We start from the raw sequence: 14,391 nt of genomic DNA on the forward strand, positions 1-14,391 counted from the left end.
GGCAGGCCCTTGCACTACATAGAAAAGGTAAATCTGAAGGAAAAAGTCTTCAGAAAATCTTATAGTGTGTATGGCCATACATGTTAAATTTTTGTTGTACAATTTTCTGATAGATTAACCACAAACCACATAATGTGATGTCAAAGCTAAACAACACTTTCACTTGTATCCAATTAGGCAGGCCTTTGTACTACATACTTGGAGGTAAATTTCAAGAAAATTGGACAGAAAATTGTAAGAAAATTGGATCATGTATGGCCATACACACTATAAGATTTTCTGAAGACTTTTTTCTTCAGATTTACCTTTTCTATGTAGTGCAAGGGCCTGCCAGATTGCATACAAATTGAAAGTGTTTAGGTTTGACCTCATATTATCTGGTATTGGTAAATCTAAAGGAAAAAATCTTCAGAAAATCTTATAGTGTGTATGGCCCATTAGTCTAAATGAAAAAGCCACTTTGTGCTCATGCTGAGATTATTGAAAGCATTTCTTATGTGTGTTGACTTGATGTAGTATTTTTTTTTTATATATATCTATATATCTTTTTTTTTTGGGGGGGGGGTTGTTGAATTCTGAGTTCTGGGGTGCCACTGCATATGTTCAATCAATTTGCAAATTCTCAGATTTGCAAGCTCAAACACTGCTATTTTTCAGAGTGTAATGTGGCTCTATATAGGAAGCAACACTAATATGGCTCCCCACTCAACAAATATATTAATTTCACACATATACAATGTTTTATTTTTGGGGAGTTACTTGTCATATATAACAACAGGCAGTTGTAGGTAGTTCAGGGATTTGAACACCCAAATACATTGTTGCAAGGCAGATGTGCTAACCACTTAGATATTTTGGTCAGTTTATTTAATCAAGCTCAAGCTCAATACATATTTGCAACATTTTTGCAAAACACAATTTACACAAACATAATCACTTTGTTACATTTATTTCATAATATATGTCACTGATAGTTTCTTAGCCTATCAATTTATATTTAAAATACTAATTTTTCACAGAAATAAATGTTTTAATCACCTATATATAATTTCCAGCATGCAGGATTATTTTTAAAAATTTGTTGATTTTATACAGTTTCACTAAACTAGGTTAATTATTTGGGAATTGTGGTCTCTTTTTTTTGTTTCTTGTTATCTTTATACCAAGCATACATGCACTGGCACCTTAAGAGCCCATTCACATTGAGGCGACACGACTTCGGGGGGCGACCTGTGAAGTCGCGTGCACCGCGATTTGCAGAGACTTCACATAATGGAAGTCTATGCAAGTCGCTCCGAGGTCGCCCCAAAGTAGTACAGGACCCTTTTTCTAAGTCGGAGTGACTTGTGTACAAATCACACATGCTTTGAAAAAAATGTCATTAGCTTTAGGTAGTTAAGCACCGCTGCCTTGCAACAGTGTATTTGGGTGTTCGAATCCCTGAACTACCTACAACTGTATGTTGTTATATATGACAAGCAACACCGATACGGCTTCTCCCCAAAAATGAAACATTGTATATGTGTGAAATTAATATTTCTTTGGGTTGGTTAGATATAGGAAGTAACAATAATATATTGTTTTTTGCATATATATATATCTATATATATATATATATAGATATATATATATATACATATATATGCATATGCAAAAACCCATATATTATTGTTACTTTCTGTATCTAACCAACCCAAAAATATATTAATTTCACACATATACAATGTTTAATTTTCGGGGAGGAGCCGTATTAGTGTTCCTTTTCATATATATATATGTATATATATATATATATATATACATATAATTATTTTTTGGGCATCTATATATATATATATATATATATATATATATATATTGTACAACAATTGTATTGGTTTTCAAAGAACACAAAACACACAACATAATAGCTTTCCTCCTATGAAATAACATTTTTTTTCTATCCCTGGGTTTTCTTCTGGGCCGTTCTTTTGTTTCCGCTCATACCCTGTCTACTGCTCTCAATTTTTTTCGTACGAACAACATACTAAATATACAATTATCATAAGATGAAAATTTTCGTGCTTGCCCGATTGGGTAATATAGGATGAACTGTCGTGATTGGCTCTGGAAAGCTGTGTACTAACGATCCGATTATCGTACGATCACTTTGAGAGCGTTATTTTTCATACGATTTTCGGATCGTGTGTGCGGGCATGAAAAAAATTTAACATTTATTAAAGATAATGACAGATACAGATAAAATGACAAAAATACGTAACTAAAGATGCTGTTTCCGCAATGGGTCCCATTTGCTTTTGCGCACATGGCACAGGTGACCACAGACGGTTGCATGGTTGCAAGCTCTGGATGAGACAAACCTATTCCAGTTTGGGCTGTGGTATTTAGACTTGTGTATAAGGAACAGACTTCAAGGACTTGACCAGTTAACAATACCATTCCTTTTATATAAGGTAAAGACATGCTTATGTCCTTATATGGCCTCCTTAACCAAAATTTGGAGGCTTTAAATTCATTACCGAGCCACAATATTAACCAACAAGAATAAGAAAAAGAAAAATTTACAGTTTCCCTATCAGTGACGCAGCCAGGTGGGCGGAGTCCCACTCTGCCACTTTTTTTTTTTTTAGTTTTGTGACAGCTAGTGGGAAGGGAGAAGAACCCCGCTAGCTTTCACAGCGGGGATCGGGGAGGTGCAGGGGCTAGTCCATTCATTACATGTTATACCCTGAATATGGGTGTAACATGTTATCAAAGGTGAACTTATCCTTTAAGGATGCCGGCAGATGGCAGTTCCTTAAATGTTGCACGTCTGGACCACTACTTACTTACATCATTTTTTTTTCCTTTTGTGAATTTACTTCCACACCTCTTTTATGCAGTATTTACCAAGCGTTTTTGCTTTATGCATTAAATACCGTGTAAAGCAATAGTTAATTGACTTTTTCAGGATCCCATGCAGTATTAAGGAAAACACCTAAATACCGCATGCGATCTAGTTCTGTGAATGGAACCCAATATCTTGCATCAGTATTAGTGCTTTCTGCCCTTTGCAGTAGGAGACAGTTTCAGTTTGTCGAACTGCCATTCAGCTTATATTTAGGCTCCAGTACTTGCACTCCTACTCACCCTCCTAAGAACTCAAGGCATTCAGGTCAGAGGACAATATCCAGATTCCTCAGGCTTTTGGCTGTTTAATTAACCTTCGAATGTCTGCTTTTCAACCTTCCACTAGTCTAGAAGACTTAGGCCTTATTCTAGACATGGCCCAGGCAAAAAAACAAAAAAACAAACAAACAAAAAGAACGCTTCTTCTTTCAATTTTCTTATGTTTCTCTCCAGTCAGTCAAGGAAACTCCCTAACTAAGTGAATTTCCCAACCCAACCTTGGAAACAAGTTGTTTTCTCCATGCTTGTGGAAGATAAGATAAGATGCCAACCTCACAGGCTGGGGAGGAGTTTTCCGATCTATCACAGTTTAAGGAATCTGGTCCCCCTAGGAAAAGCAAAGCTCCCCATCAACATCCTGGAGCTCAGAGAAAAAAGCATAACCCTGCATCATTGGAACCTTCCCTTTTCAGGCATATCCAATCAGAGTAAAATTGGAAAATGCTACAGCAGTAGCCTGGATCAATCATCAGGGGTACCAGGAGTCAGGCAGCCCCAAATAAAATTGGACTGGGCAGAGAACCATTGTCCAGCAATATTTGCTTGTCACATTCCGGGTGAAATGTGACCACTTGGACCAATGGGAATGTATTTCCTCTTCCCAGTGTCTTCAATTTCCTATATCAGAAATGGGGGACTCCAGAAACGGACGTCTTAGCCTCCAGGTTCAAAAACAAGTAACCCGTGTTTGTGGCCGTGGCCAAGACCAAGGATCTTGAAACCAAACTGGCCCAGAAGAACATGGTAGACAGACCTTCTCAAACTTCCCGGGAGACGATCTCTGGCGCCTTCCAAACAAGCCAAACCTGCTATCTGGCCCTCCATTCTGCTAATCAGTCACTGGTTTTATTGGCATGGCTTTTAAAATCCAGGTGTTGAGGGGCATCTCTGGCTCTGTCATTGCTACCTAACTCAGATGCAGAAAATGAATTTCATGAAAAATATACTACTGTACCTGAAAATCATTTTGTTTGGTGTAAACAACAGAAACTTGTCATTAATACTCACTGTAATTTTCCTTTCCTGGTCTGTCCTCACGTGAGCACACTATGGGTTAACGCCTCCTTTTAACCCCCAGGACCACCCTTTTCCAGCTTAATAAAGTTTGGTCCTCCCCTCTACCTCTTGTTCTTTGTGTAGCAGTGACAGGCCACTTAGGGAGGGAAGTCAAATTGTGCTGATGTGGGGACTGACCAGAAAAGGAAAATTATGGTGAGTATTGATAACAATTTTCCGTTTTCCTGGTAGTCCTCCAGTCAGCACACTTTGGGATATACCCTAGCCAATGTAGTGTGGGAAAGAAAAGACAAATTAGCCAGATTCTATGCTTCACCACACTTTAATTACCGTAACAAAAAAAGCGGATACCACCACCGTCCTGAATAAAGGAGAACTAACGGAAAGTACATCTAATTTATAGTGACGAGCAAAAGTCTCTCAAGGACTCCAGCTAGCGGTCCTGCATATGTCTTTAACCGGTACTTTTGCCACAGATGCCCATGAGGTTGCCATCCCTCTAGTCGAGTGAGCTCTTATACTCTGTGGAGGAGCAAGTCCCTGTTGTTTGTAAGCTAGGCAAATAACATTCGTGATCCAGGTAGCCAGGACTCTTGATGACGCTGTCTCCCCTTTCTAGGACCGCAAGGGAGGATAAATAGGTTCTCGGACTTACATGTCTGCTGAGCCCACTGTAGGTATATTGACATTAGGCTGACCATGTCCAGTGGTGTAAGATCTAGATGGTTCGTCTGTTCTGGTGGCTGTGTGAAACAGGGTAGCACCCTCTCCCAGTCTACGTGAAATTTTGAGATTACTTTAGTGGCAAAGGCTGATGAGGGACATAGAATCACCCTATCTTGATACATGGTGCAAAATGGCTCTCTGCAGGATAGGGCTTGCTGTTGTAATGGCTGTAAGAAAGACTAATTTGATTGTCAAAAACGATAGTAGACATGACTCAGCGGGACCAAATGGGGGCTGCAATAGAGCTTCAAGTACAGTGCCTAAGTCCAAGGTTGAAAAAAAGTTATTTTTTGGAGGCTGCATTCTTATTGCTGCTTTGAAGAACTGTTTTATTAAAGGCTCGTTTGACCACCTATATTCAGTGAAGGAAGGCAGAGCTGAAACTTGAACTTTAATTGAATTATATGCTAGGACCATTTTCAGTGCTGTCTACAGAAACTCCAAGACAATTGCAATACTCTGAGTTAATGGGGAGAAATTATGTTGTGAGGTGAAGTCCACAAATCTTCTCCAAATTCTTGAGTATGTAACATTTGTCATAGCCTTCCTTGCACATAGTAGTGTAGGAATTACCTTGCGAATGTAATCTGGCTGATTTAGCAGCCAAGCTGCCAGCTGTAATTTTCCTGGATCGGAATGACTCCACTGCCCCTGCAGTAGTAAATCTCTTGAGAGGCAGGTGCACTAGCTGGGTTGACGCCATCTGTAGGAATAGAGGAAACTACGGCCTTAGGGGCCAGAATAGTAGAATTAGGATGGCATGAACTTTTTCCTTCTCAATCTTCAGCAAAGACCTCATGATTAGTGGTATTGGAGGAAACAGATACACCAGGGGAAACCACTAGAGGATTGAGAAGGCGTAAATGATATCAGCGTTTAGCACCGCCACGTCTTCCAGTCTTTTAGCTTGCCAGTTGCCCGGAAACACGTGGCCGCTCCTGCTGAGCCTCCTGCCCTGTGACATCATCCAGCGGCGCCAGAAAGCCGGGAAGAGCAGGCGGCACGGCCCTTATGCCTGGAATAAGCCTACATGAAATGAGAGTCACAGCCAAAAAGGATTAGTGGTATTTACCCATGCAGTGCAATTAGCCCCGGCACCCAGGGCTTCCAGTGTGCCATGAGGCTTTACCTCTATCTTTTCTGGAACTTCCAACTCCAGGAGAGGCTGAAGCTAGGGGGGGGGGGGCAAGGTTCAGTGGGGGGAGGTGGGTGAAGCCGGAGTACCTTGTCAGGTGGCCTGGCGACTAGAGAAAAAATAAAAAGAGGGGGAGGACCTAACTTTGCTAAGCTGGAAGAAGGTGAGTGAAACCTCAAAAGGAGGAAGTGGAGAGAAACAAGGTTTCATTGAGACCAAATGCCCTATGGAGGAGCTGTTGCTAATCCAGACCAGACAGGATTATTATACAAGTGTTCCTGTGATAATAGTATCCTAGTGTTGCACATAGCTACTTAAGTATGTATCTAAATCATTGTGACATATGTATCTCTTTCCTATCGTTATTATCTCACATACAGTGCCAGATAGCTAGGTCTGTGCTATGGTATGTGTGTAGTTGTTACCTTCCAGTATATTATGTAGGTGAACTGTATTACTGCAATAGAATTTACATCCAGCTGCTTTTATTTACTTATCCTTATCTTTCCGGGTCTGGGATTCAATAGCTAGTTTTAGCTCAGGGCTCAATAACCAGCACAGGCTAGGGTAGGGGTGCTCAACCTTTTGAAGAGCCACCTAAGTGATTTGGTAACCGGTTGCAGGCCGCAATGAAATGAAATGGTTCAGAATTTAACTTTTTTTTTTTTTTTAAATAGCATAATGAAGATTTTAAACAACAATCAGGATCATCATTTTCTGTGGGACCCATCCCCATTAGATGTTTACCCACTGTTTTGTAACAATCACGAAAAATCTAATTTCTTTTATTAACCAGATCAGCAATAATCCCACTCTTGCATTCGGATGTAACCAGCCAAAAAATCTACTAAGCAGTGTTGCAGCTTTCACTATTTTCAGCCATCCCATGAATTTCCAAAACAAGCACTGCAGACAATCTCAACCAAAAACAGAGCATGGAAGTGCATGCCCTAGTAGTGCAATAAACTTCTTTATCAAGCAATGATAAAATGACACATAATGCACTAATGTGCTCCCCAGGAGGACACCAAGCTCATCACACAACTGTGAGATTCCACCTTCAGAACCCCTGTATGGATGCCACAAGATTTAATCCCCTCTGCTAAAGCCTCTTCTCCCTGGGTCTGTATGTTAGAAAAGAAAGAGAAGAGTGGGGAGCCGCCGCAATAGTGGCTTTTGTTTGACAGCCACCAGGATTATGGAGATCTGGTAAACATTCAGTAGAGCAGTGTGCATCTGAAAGAAGCTGTTGCATAGATTTGAGATCGCAGGCTATGGGTTGAGCATGCATAGGCATCTGATGGCTACTGCTTGTAGTTAGAGGTCTGGTGGCATGACAGATTAGAAGCTAGTAAGGACTAAGATGCAGAGTAGATAGGCTGACTCTGAGTTCCAGTGCCACATCATGGTTTCTGCTGATGAGAATCTGTATTCCAGGTTAGTTGGACAACGTTTGGAGGATCTCTCCATCACCACTGATCTTGTCTTCAGGGTTTAGACACAAAGATGGATGACACATTGCAATCATCCTGAAAAGCTCCTACAACTAGGGTTTGCTGCAACATTCATCTGGAGGTATCTTTATTTATAACAATATATACCCATTACCCAGGTATATATGCAAGACTCCGGTTGGGCTCTTTGCTGATAATAAATATGAAAAGACAACGCAATTACCAATCCCGTGTTAATTACCTTGAACCAAACAATAATTACAACAAAAACCACACTGATTCATACATTTAAAGGGACTAGTGCAAAAAAAAAGACATATGTAAAGATAGTGACACATTGCAGCTCTTTTCATACATGCCCATAACAAGGTTATCTCTGATGACTGAATGCCTCAGTAGTCTTGGAATGGGCCTACCTAGGGTCCTAGGAATCACTGAGGAATATTTTTTACAGGGGCGCTTGAGCACCATTCCCTATCCCACATTCCATGAGGGCCGTGGTCCGAGTCTGGCAACTCGTAGTTTGTAAATTGTCCAGTTCTCCCTCCAGCTGGCCACCTGATACTCCTGTATGGCTTAATCTGTTACTTTCGGAATTTCAGACTATCCCTGACACAAGGGTGTGGGCATCTAAAAGAGTTAAAATAATTGACCACATTTGTAGAGAGGGCACCATACTGTCCTTCAACAGCTTAAAGCAACTGTGCGGCCTACCCAATTCTCTTTTTCAGGTATCTGCGGCTCTGCCATGCCTTCTCCTCTCAATTCGGATCTATGATTGTGAACCTAACATGGTCTGACCTGTAGTCTTTATTGCGTGAGTATTCTTTAGTTAAACCCCTGTCCACTATTACTTTCAGACCCATGTGGGTCTGGAAGGCCTCTATGCTAAATGGAGGGTGGATGTTCCAGGAATGGATGAGGAGCCTTTGGAGATTTGGGAATATCCTTTTCTACAGTTGTCAGGGACTGGTTGATCAGGTTTAAAATACTATATCAAGCTTACCTGACACCCCAACATTTGAAAAGAATTTACCCCGGTGCTTATCCCCATTGTTGGAAGTGCTCTAGTACAGTTCCTGATTTCCCCCACATGCTTTGGTGCTACCCTAAAGCCCACTCTTTCTGGGGAGAGGTCACTCAATTTATTTCCACCTTGATTACTATACCTATACCAATGTCTTTTAGGTCTGCTTGCTTGGTTTGGTGGGCTCATTAGCCTTCTTTTGAGCAACCAAACTCCCCTTTAGCTTAGTTCTGTTTTAAGCATGGAAGGCCTGGTCCTAAAATGGAAGTCCCCTGAAGCTCCCTTCCTAGATTTTTTGTAAAGCCCTGGTGAATACCTCTATACCCCTATATCAAGCTACCTACCTCTCTGGGTTGTTCCACTAAATTTAACAAGGTATGGAATATCTGGACGAAGTCACCAAATACTAATGCATCCTCACAATCCCTCGCTACTTTGGATATCCTAGTGTTGCTACTTCTAGGTGCTGAGGGCCTTGGCCCAAGGTCTGGCCTTTTTGTTTTGCTTTCTGACATATGAAATATAAAAAAAAATATTAAAAAAATTCCACGCTACTTATTAAAAAAAGTGTAAATATATCATGTGATATCTTGAAAATGTTCCAAGGTATAAATGTCAAAGGTTGCTGTTCATATCTACTGTACATGCATTCCCACAAGGTCATGTAAGCAATTAGCAATAATTATGCTGCACTCCCTAAGGATTTATTCCTATGTAAAACTCAATATGTAACACCATGCTCCCTACATACATATAACATGTGCTTAATACCAAATATTATATCCAAACTATAAGTAATAATCCAAATCCAAACATAAAATCACAAGGTGATCAATAGTATACTACAAGTCCGTGAATATAGTTGCTATAGTCCCAATGCAAAGTACCTTGTCCCAAAATGTGAATATCTGTGTCCAAGTGATATCTTCCTCCACTACGTGTTCAAAGAGTGTCACACAGCTACACCAACATGCAAGTGGATCCCGTCACGTTCACTCTAATTCACTCACTTCAAGATGTAGACATAAAAACATATGTTATTAGATCTGATGAGCTTTTTTATCCACAAGGGGTATGAGTATGGTAACTTCTATCTTCCTACTTATCCTTAGGGATGATTTCTTCCCTAATGGTGAGTATTTCTTTAGGAGACCACCAGTCTCTTTCTCCTCTGCTGCCAGTGAACTCAAGTAAACACAGGGTAGACTCTCATAGTGAAGAAAATTAGGGAACAAGTATTTATTAACGATATCACACTTACAACAACACTGAAGTATATGGGCCTTTAAAATCCTCTCTGTGCATCCTGCGCTCCTGCGGCTTTGGCATCACCCGGCTCCTCCTACACATTACGTCACAGGCCTCGTGACTTCATCAGGGAAATGTGACATATGAGAGCCTGTAAGCTCCTGTTTTTAGTCTCCTTTTCCAAAGGGGTGGAATGGAATGTTGGCGAATAGTACATCATATTTTGTGGTTCTCCTTTCATTCTGTGGAACCGAGCAGAGGTTGTTGGTTGTAATTGTTTAATACAGTTGTCTTATATATTTTCTGGTTTATGTACATTTAAGCTGAGGAATAACTAGAGGCTGTTTTGTATGCTCTATTTTTTCTATAAATAAAATAAATATATAATTTGTAAAAAAAACAAAAAAAACAAATCCCAAAATGAATTAACCACTTGCCGACCGCATACTGTATATATACGGCGGCAGAGTGGCTCTCCCTGACAAAAAAAACTGTATGCATATGTCATTTGCCTGGGAGGAGCTAGGAGACGAGTGAGCGCCGCCCCTGATCGTCAGCGGGGAAGCCGATGCGTGTGTCAGGCAGCTCCGATTGCTGCCTGACACTCTCGATTGCTCCCCGCTGAGAGAGAAGGACGGTCGGCTGTTGTAAACACAGCCGACTGTCCTTCTCCCTGGGAAGATCACTGAGCTCATGTGATCCTGCTATATAGGATCACATGTCTCTATGGTCATCTCAGAAGCCCAACCGCCATACAGTTAGAATCACTCCCCTAGGGTCACATTTAACCCCTTGATCACCTATACTGTTAACCCCTTCCCTGCCAGTGTCATTATTACAGTAACTGTGCATATTTTTAGCACTGATTACTGTAGTAATGTCACTGGTACCCCCAAAAGTGTCAAAAATGTCAGTTAGGGGTCTGTTCTGTCCGCCGTAATGTCGCAGTCCCGCAAAAAATAGCCGCCATTACTAGAAAGAAAAAACATTAAAAATTACATAAATCTTTTCCGTAGACGCGATAACTTTTGCGCAAGCCAATTAAAATACGCTTATTGCTTATATGTAGCAGAAAACAAAATGGCCTAAAATGTAAAAAAAATTTTTTTTTTTTTGGAGAATGTCATATAGCAGAATGTGAAAAATATTGTTTTTTTTTTTCAAAATTGACGCTCTTTTTTTGTTTGTTTATAGTGCAAAAAAAATAAAAAATCGCAGAGGTGATCAAATACCACCAAAAGAAAGCTCTATTGGTGAGAAAAAAAGGACATCAATTTTATTTGGGAACATGACCGCGCAATTGTCCAGGAAAGTAATGCAGTGTCAAGTCGCAAAATAGGGCCTGGTCATTAAGGGGGCAATTCCTTCCGGTCCAAAACTGGTTAATCCCCAGTGTACAAAAATCAAAATTTCCAATATCTTATGAGTCTTCACATGATATATACTTTCATGCACCAATTTCCATGTACAAAAGTGCAAACATTATGCTAAAGTGTGTTGTGCAAACAGTCCATGATCTCATCCAAGATGTTGACAGGGAATCCTGTAAATCCACCACTTGTGCTAATCTTCCACCATTCAATGCTAAAACTCACCAGAATTAAATAAATAATGCCATATAATATATTATAATGAATAGGGAAACCTCCCAATGGAGGCTCTATTTATAAAGATGTCACTGTTACTTTTACTCCACGAACTTCAGACTAGGGCTGCAACTAACGATTAATTTGTCTGTCGACTAATCTATTGATTATTTTTACGATTAGTCGACTAATCTAACGATTATTTTTATTTTATTTTTTTTGCTTAATTTAGTGTTTTTTTGATTAGCTAATTAATCCTGTAATTAATACAGACCCCTCAGTAAGCCCCCCTCCCACTACAGACCCCTCAGTAAGCCCCCCTCCCACTACAGACCCCCACAGTAAGCCCTCCCACCTAGTACAGACCACTTAGTAAGCCCCCCCTCCCAGTACAGACCCCCCAGTAAGCCCTCCCACCCAGTACAGACCCCTTAGTAAGCCCCCCTCCCAGTTCAGACCCCTCAGTAAGCCCTCCCACCTAGTACATACCACTTACTAAGCCCCCCCCCCAGTACAGACCCCTCAGTAAGCCCTCCCACCTAGTACAGACCACTTACTAAACCCCCCTCCCAGTACAGACCCCTCAGTAAGCCCTCCCACCCAGTACAGACCACTTAGTAAGCCCCCCTCCCAGTGCAGACCCCTCAGTAAGCCCTCCCACCTAGTACAGTATGGGTGGGATGGCTTACTGAGGGGTCTGCACTGGGAGGGGGGGGGCTTACTAAGGGGTCTGTACTGGAAGGGGGGGCTTACTAAGTGGTCTGTACTGTACAGACCACTTAGTAAGCCCCCCTCCCAGTACACTAGTACAGACCCCTCAGTAAGCCCTCCAACCTAGTACAGACCCCTTAGTAAGCCCCCCCTCCCAGTACAGACCCCCCAGTAAGCCCTCCCACCCAGTACAGACCCCTTAGTAAGCCCCCCTCCCAGTTCAGACCCCTCAGTAAGCCCTCCCACCTAGTACAGGGCTTACTGAGGGGTCTGCACTGGGAGGGGGGGCTTACTAAGTGGTCTGTACTGGGTGGGAGGGCTTACTGAGGGGTCTGTACTGGGAGGGGGGGCTTACTAAGGGGTCTGTACTGGGTGGGAGGGCTTACTGGGGGGTCTGCACTGGAAGGGGGGCTTACTAAGTGGTCTGTACTGTACAGACCACTTAGTAAGCCCCCCTCCCAGTACACTAGTACAGACCCCTCAGTAAGCCCTCCCACCTAGTACAGACCCCTTAGTAAGCCCCCCCCTCCCAGTGCAGACCCCTCAGTAAGCCCTCCCACCTAGTACAGACTGTACTAGGTGGGAGGGCTTACAGAGGGGTCTGCACTGGGAGGGGGGCTTACTAAGGGGTCTGTACTGGGTGGGAGGGCTTACTGGGGGGTCTGTACTGGGAGGGGGGGCTTACTAAGTGGTCTGTACTGTACAGACCACTTAGTAAGCCCCCCCTCCCAGTACAGACCCCCCAGTAAGCCCTCCCACCTAGTACAGGCCATTACAAGCCGGTGTAGCGCCGCAGCTGGGTGATCGGGGAGGATGGCGAATGTGTTGCGGCAGAAGCTGTGGCAGTACAGGGAGTACAGGGGTGCTGGAGACGGTCAGCGCTCACCTCTCGTCTCCGACGGAGCCCGGCGGGGGAATTTCACCCGGCCGGCAATGCTTCAAGCGGTGCGGCGGCCGGCCGGGGGCGTGTGACGACACGCGTTGACGCGTCGACGCTTTTTCCGCACGTCTACGATTTTTTGTAGTCGACGCGTCGTGGCAGCCCTACTTCAAACATCTTCATCATCTTCATATTGTAGCTTGGGTAGGAAAGACAAGAGAAAACGGCTCCAGCCGCAAAAAGTCTGGCTATGAACAAGGTTGCATCAGAGGTTTTTATTTGATTTTTATGTGATGAAGTACAGCGCCACAATAACAAATGAATGGAAAGACAATGACTAAACAAAGTCCATGAAGTCCGTGAAACCAGATCCAGAAGTGCAGAAATGAATACAAGAAGATTCCAACACCACAAGTGAAGACACAATCCTGACGATCACCACGTGCTCATATAAGGTGATTTCCTTACCAGAACTTTAGACCCCCTGTAAAGGAAGGTCAACCAAGCATAGGGCATAGAGATAACTACCAGGATAGGGTCCACTCTAGAGTCCAGCACCAGATCCACCACGCAACTTCATCCAAAGTAGTAAAAACTCATATGTTCAAATGCCTCAAATAGTGAATGATGGTGTCCCTCCAAAAACAAATGAGGCTCACATAGTGAAGTATGCACATTTATTGGGTAAAAAGAACAAGGTATAAAACTCACATGACATCTGTATGAATAAGGCATGTAGTTGCAGTCGCCGCGGCTGGAGGCGTGTCTGCATGAGGGCTGGCGTGACTGACATGTTTCGTCTTACCGTCAGACGTTGTCAAAGGCAAATCCCTCATCATGCAGCACACTCTTTATAGTGTCCCCTCGTTTGGAATTGCGGTAACGCACTTCCGCTTCCGGTGTGCGATGACGCACTTTGGGTCGCGGCATGCGTGATGACGCACTTCCGGTTCCGGCAAGGAGCGCGGTGAAGCACTTCCGCCCTAACTAGTGGTGAAACAAGACGCTTGGATGAGGCGCAACCACTGGTCTTATCCATCACATCACTTCCGGAATAGCGAACCGAAGGACAATACCTCTTAGAATGCGGTGTGTCCCGAACTAATGAATTAGTACAAATCAACAAGCGTGCCGCCACTTCTCTCCATAAAAACATTTGGCCAATCACCACAATAAGCTAAATAAGTTAGCCAAACTAAATGAAGAATACATATATAATCCACATTTCACACACAGAGGCACAAAAACACATAAAAAATAACCCCTGTGTGAATTATGGATCTAATCAAACCATTATATGAACTTTTTTAAAATTACTTATCAAATAATGAATGATACACCACCCCAAATGAATGACTTAGTGTATCTCCAATTAATAATATATAAAACAAAGAATCATAATCCAAATATAACATAAAAACATTAATTAAATAGGTAAG

This window comes from Pelophylax lessonae, assembly GCF_965119305.1.
Source record: "Pelophylax lessonae genome assembly, chromosome: 2".
Taxonomy (NCBI): domain Eukaryota; kingdom Metazoa; phylum Chordata; class Amphibia; order Anura; family Ranidae; genus Pelophylax; species Pelophylax lessonae.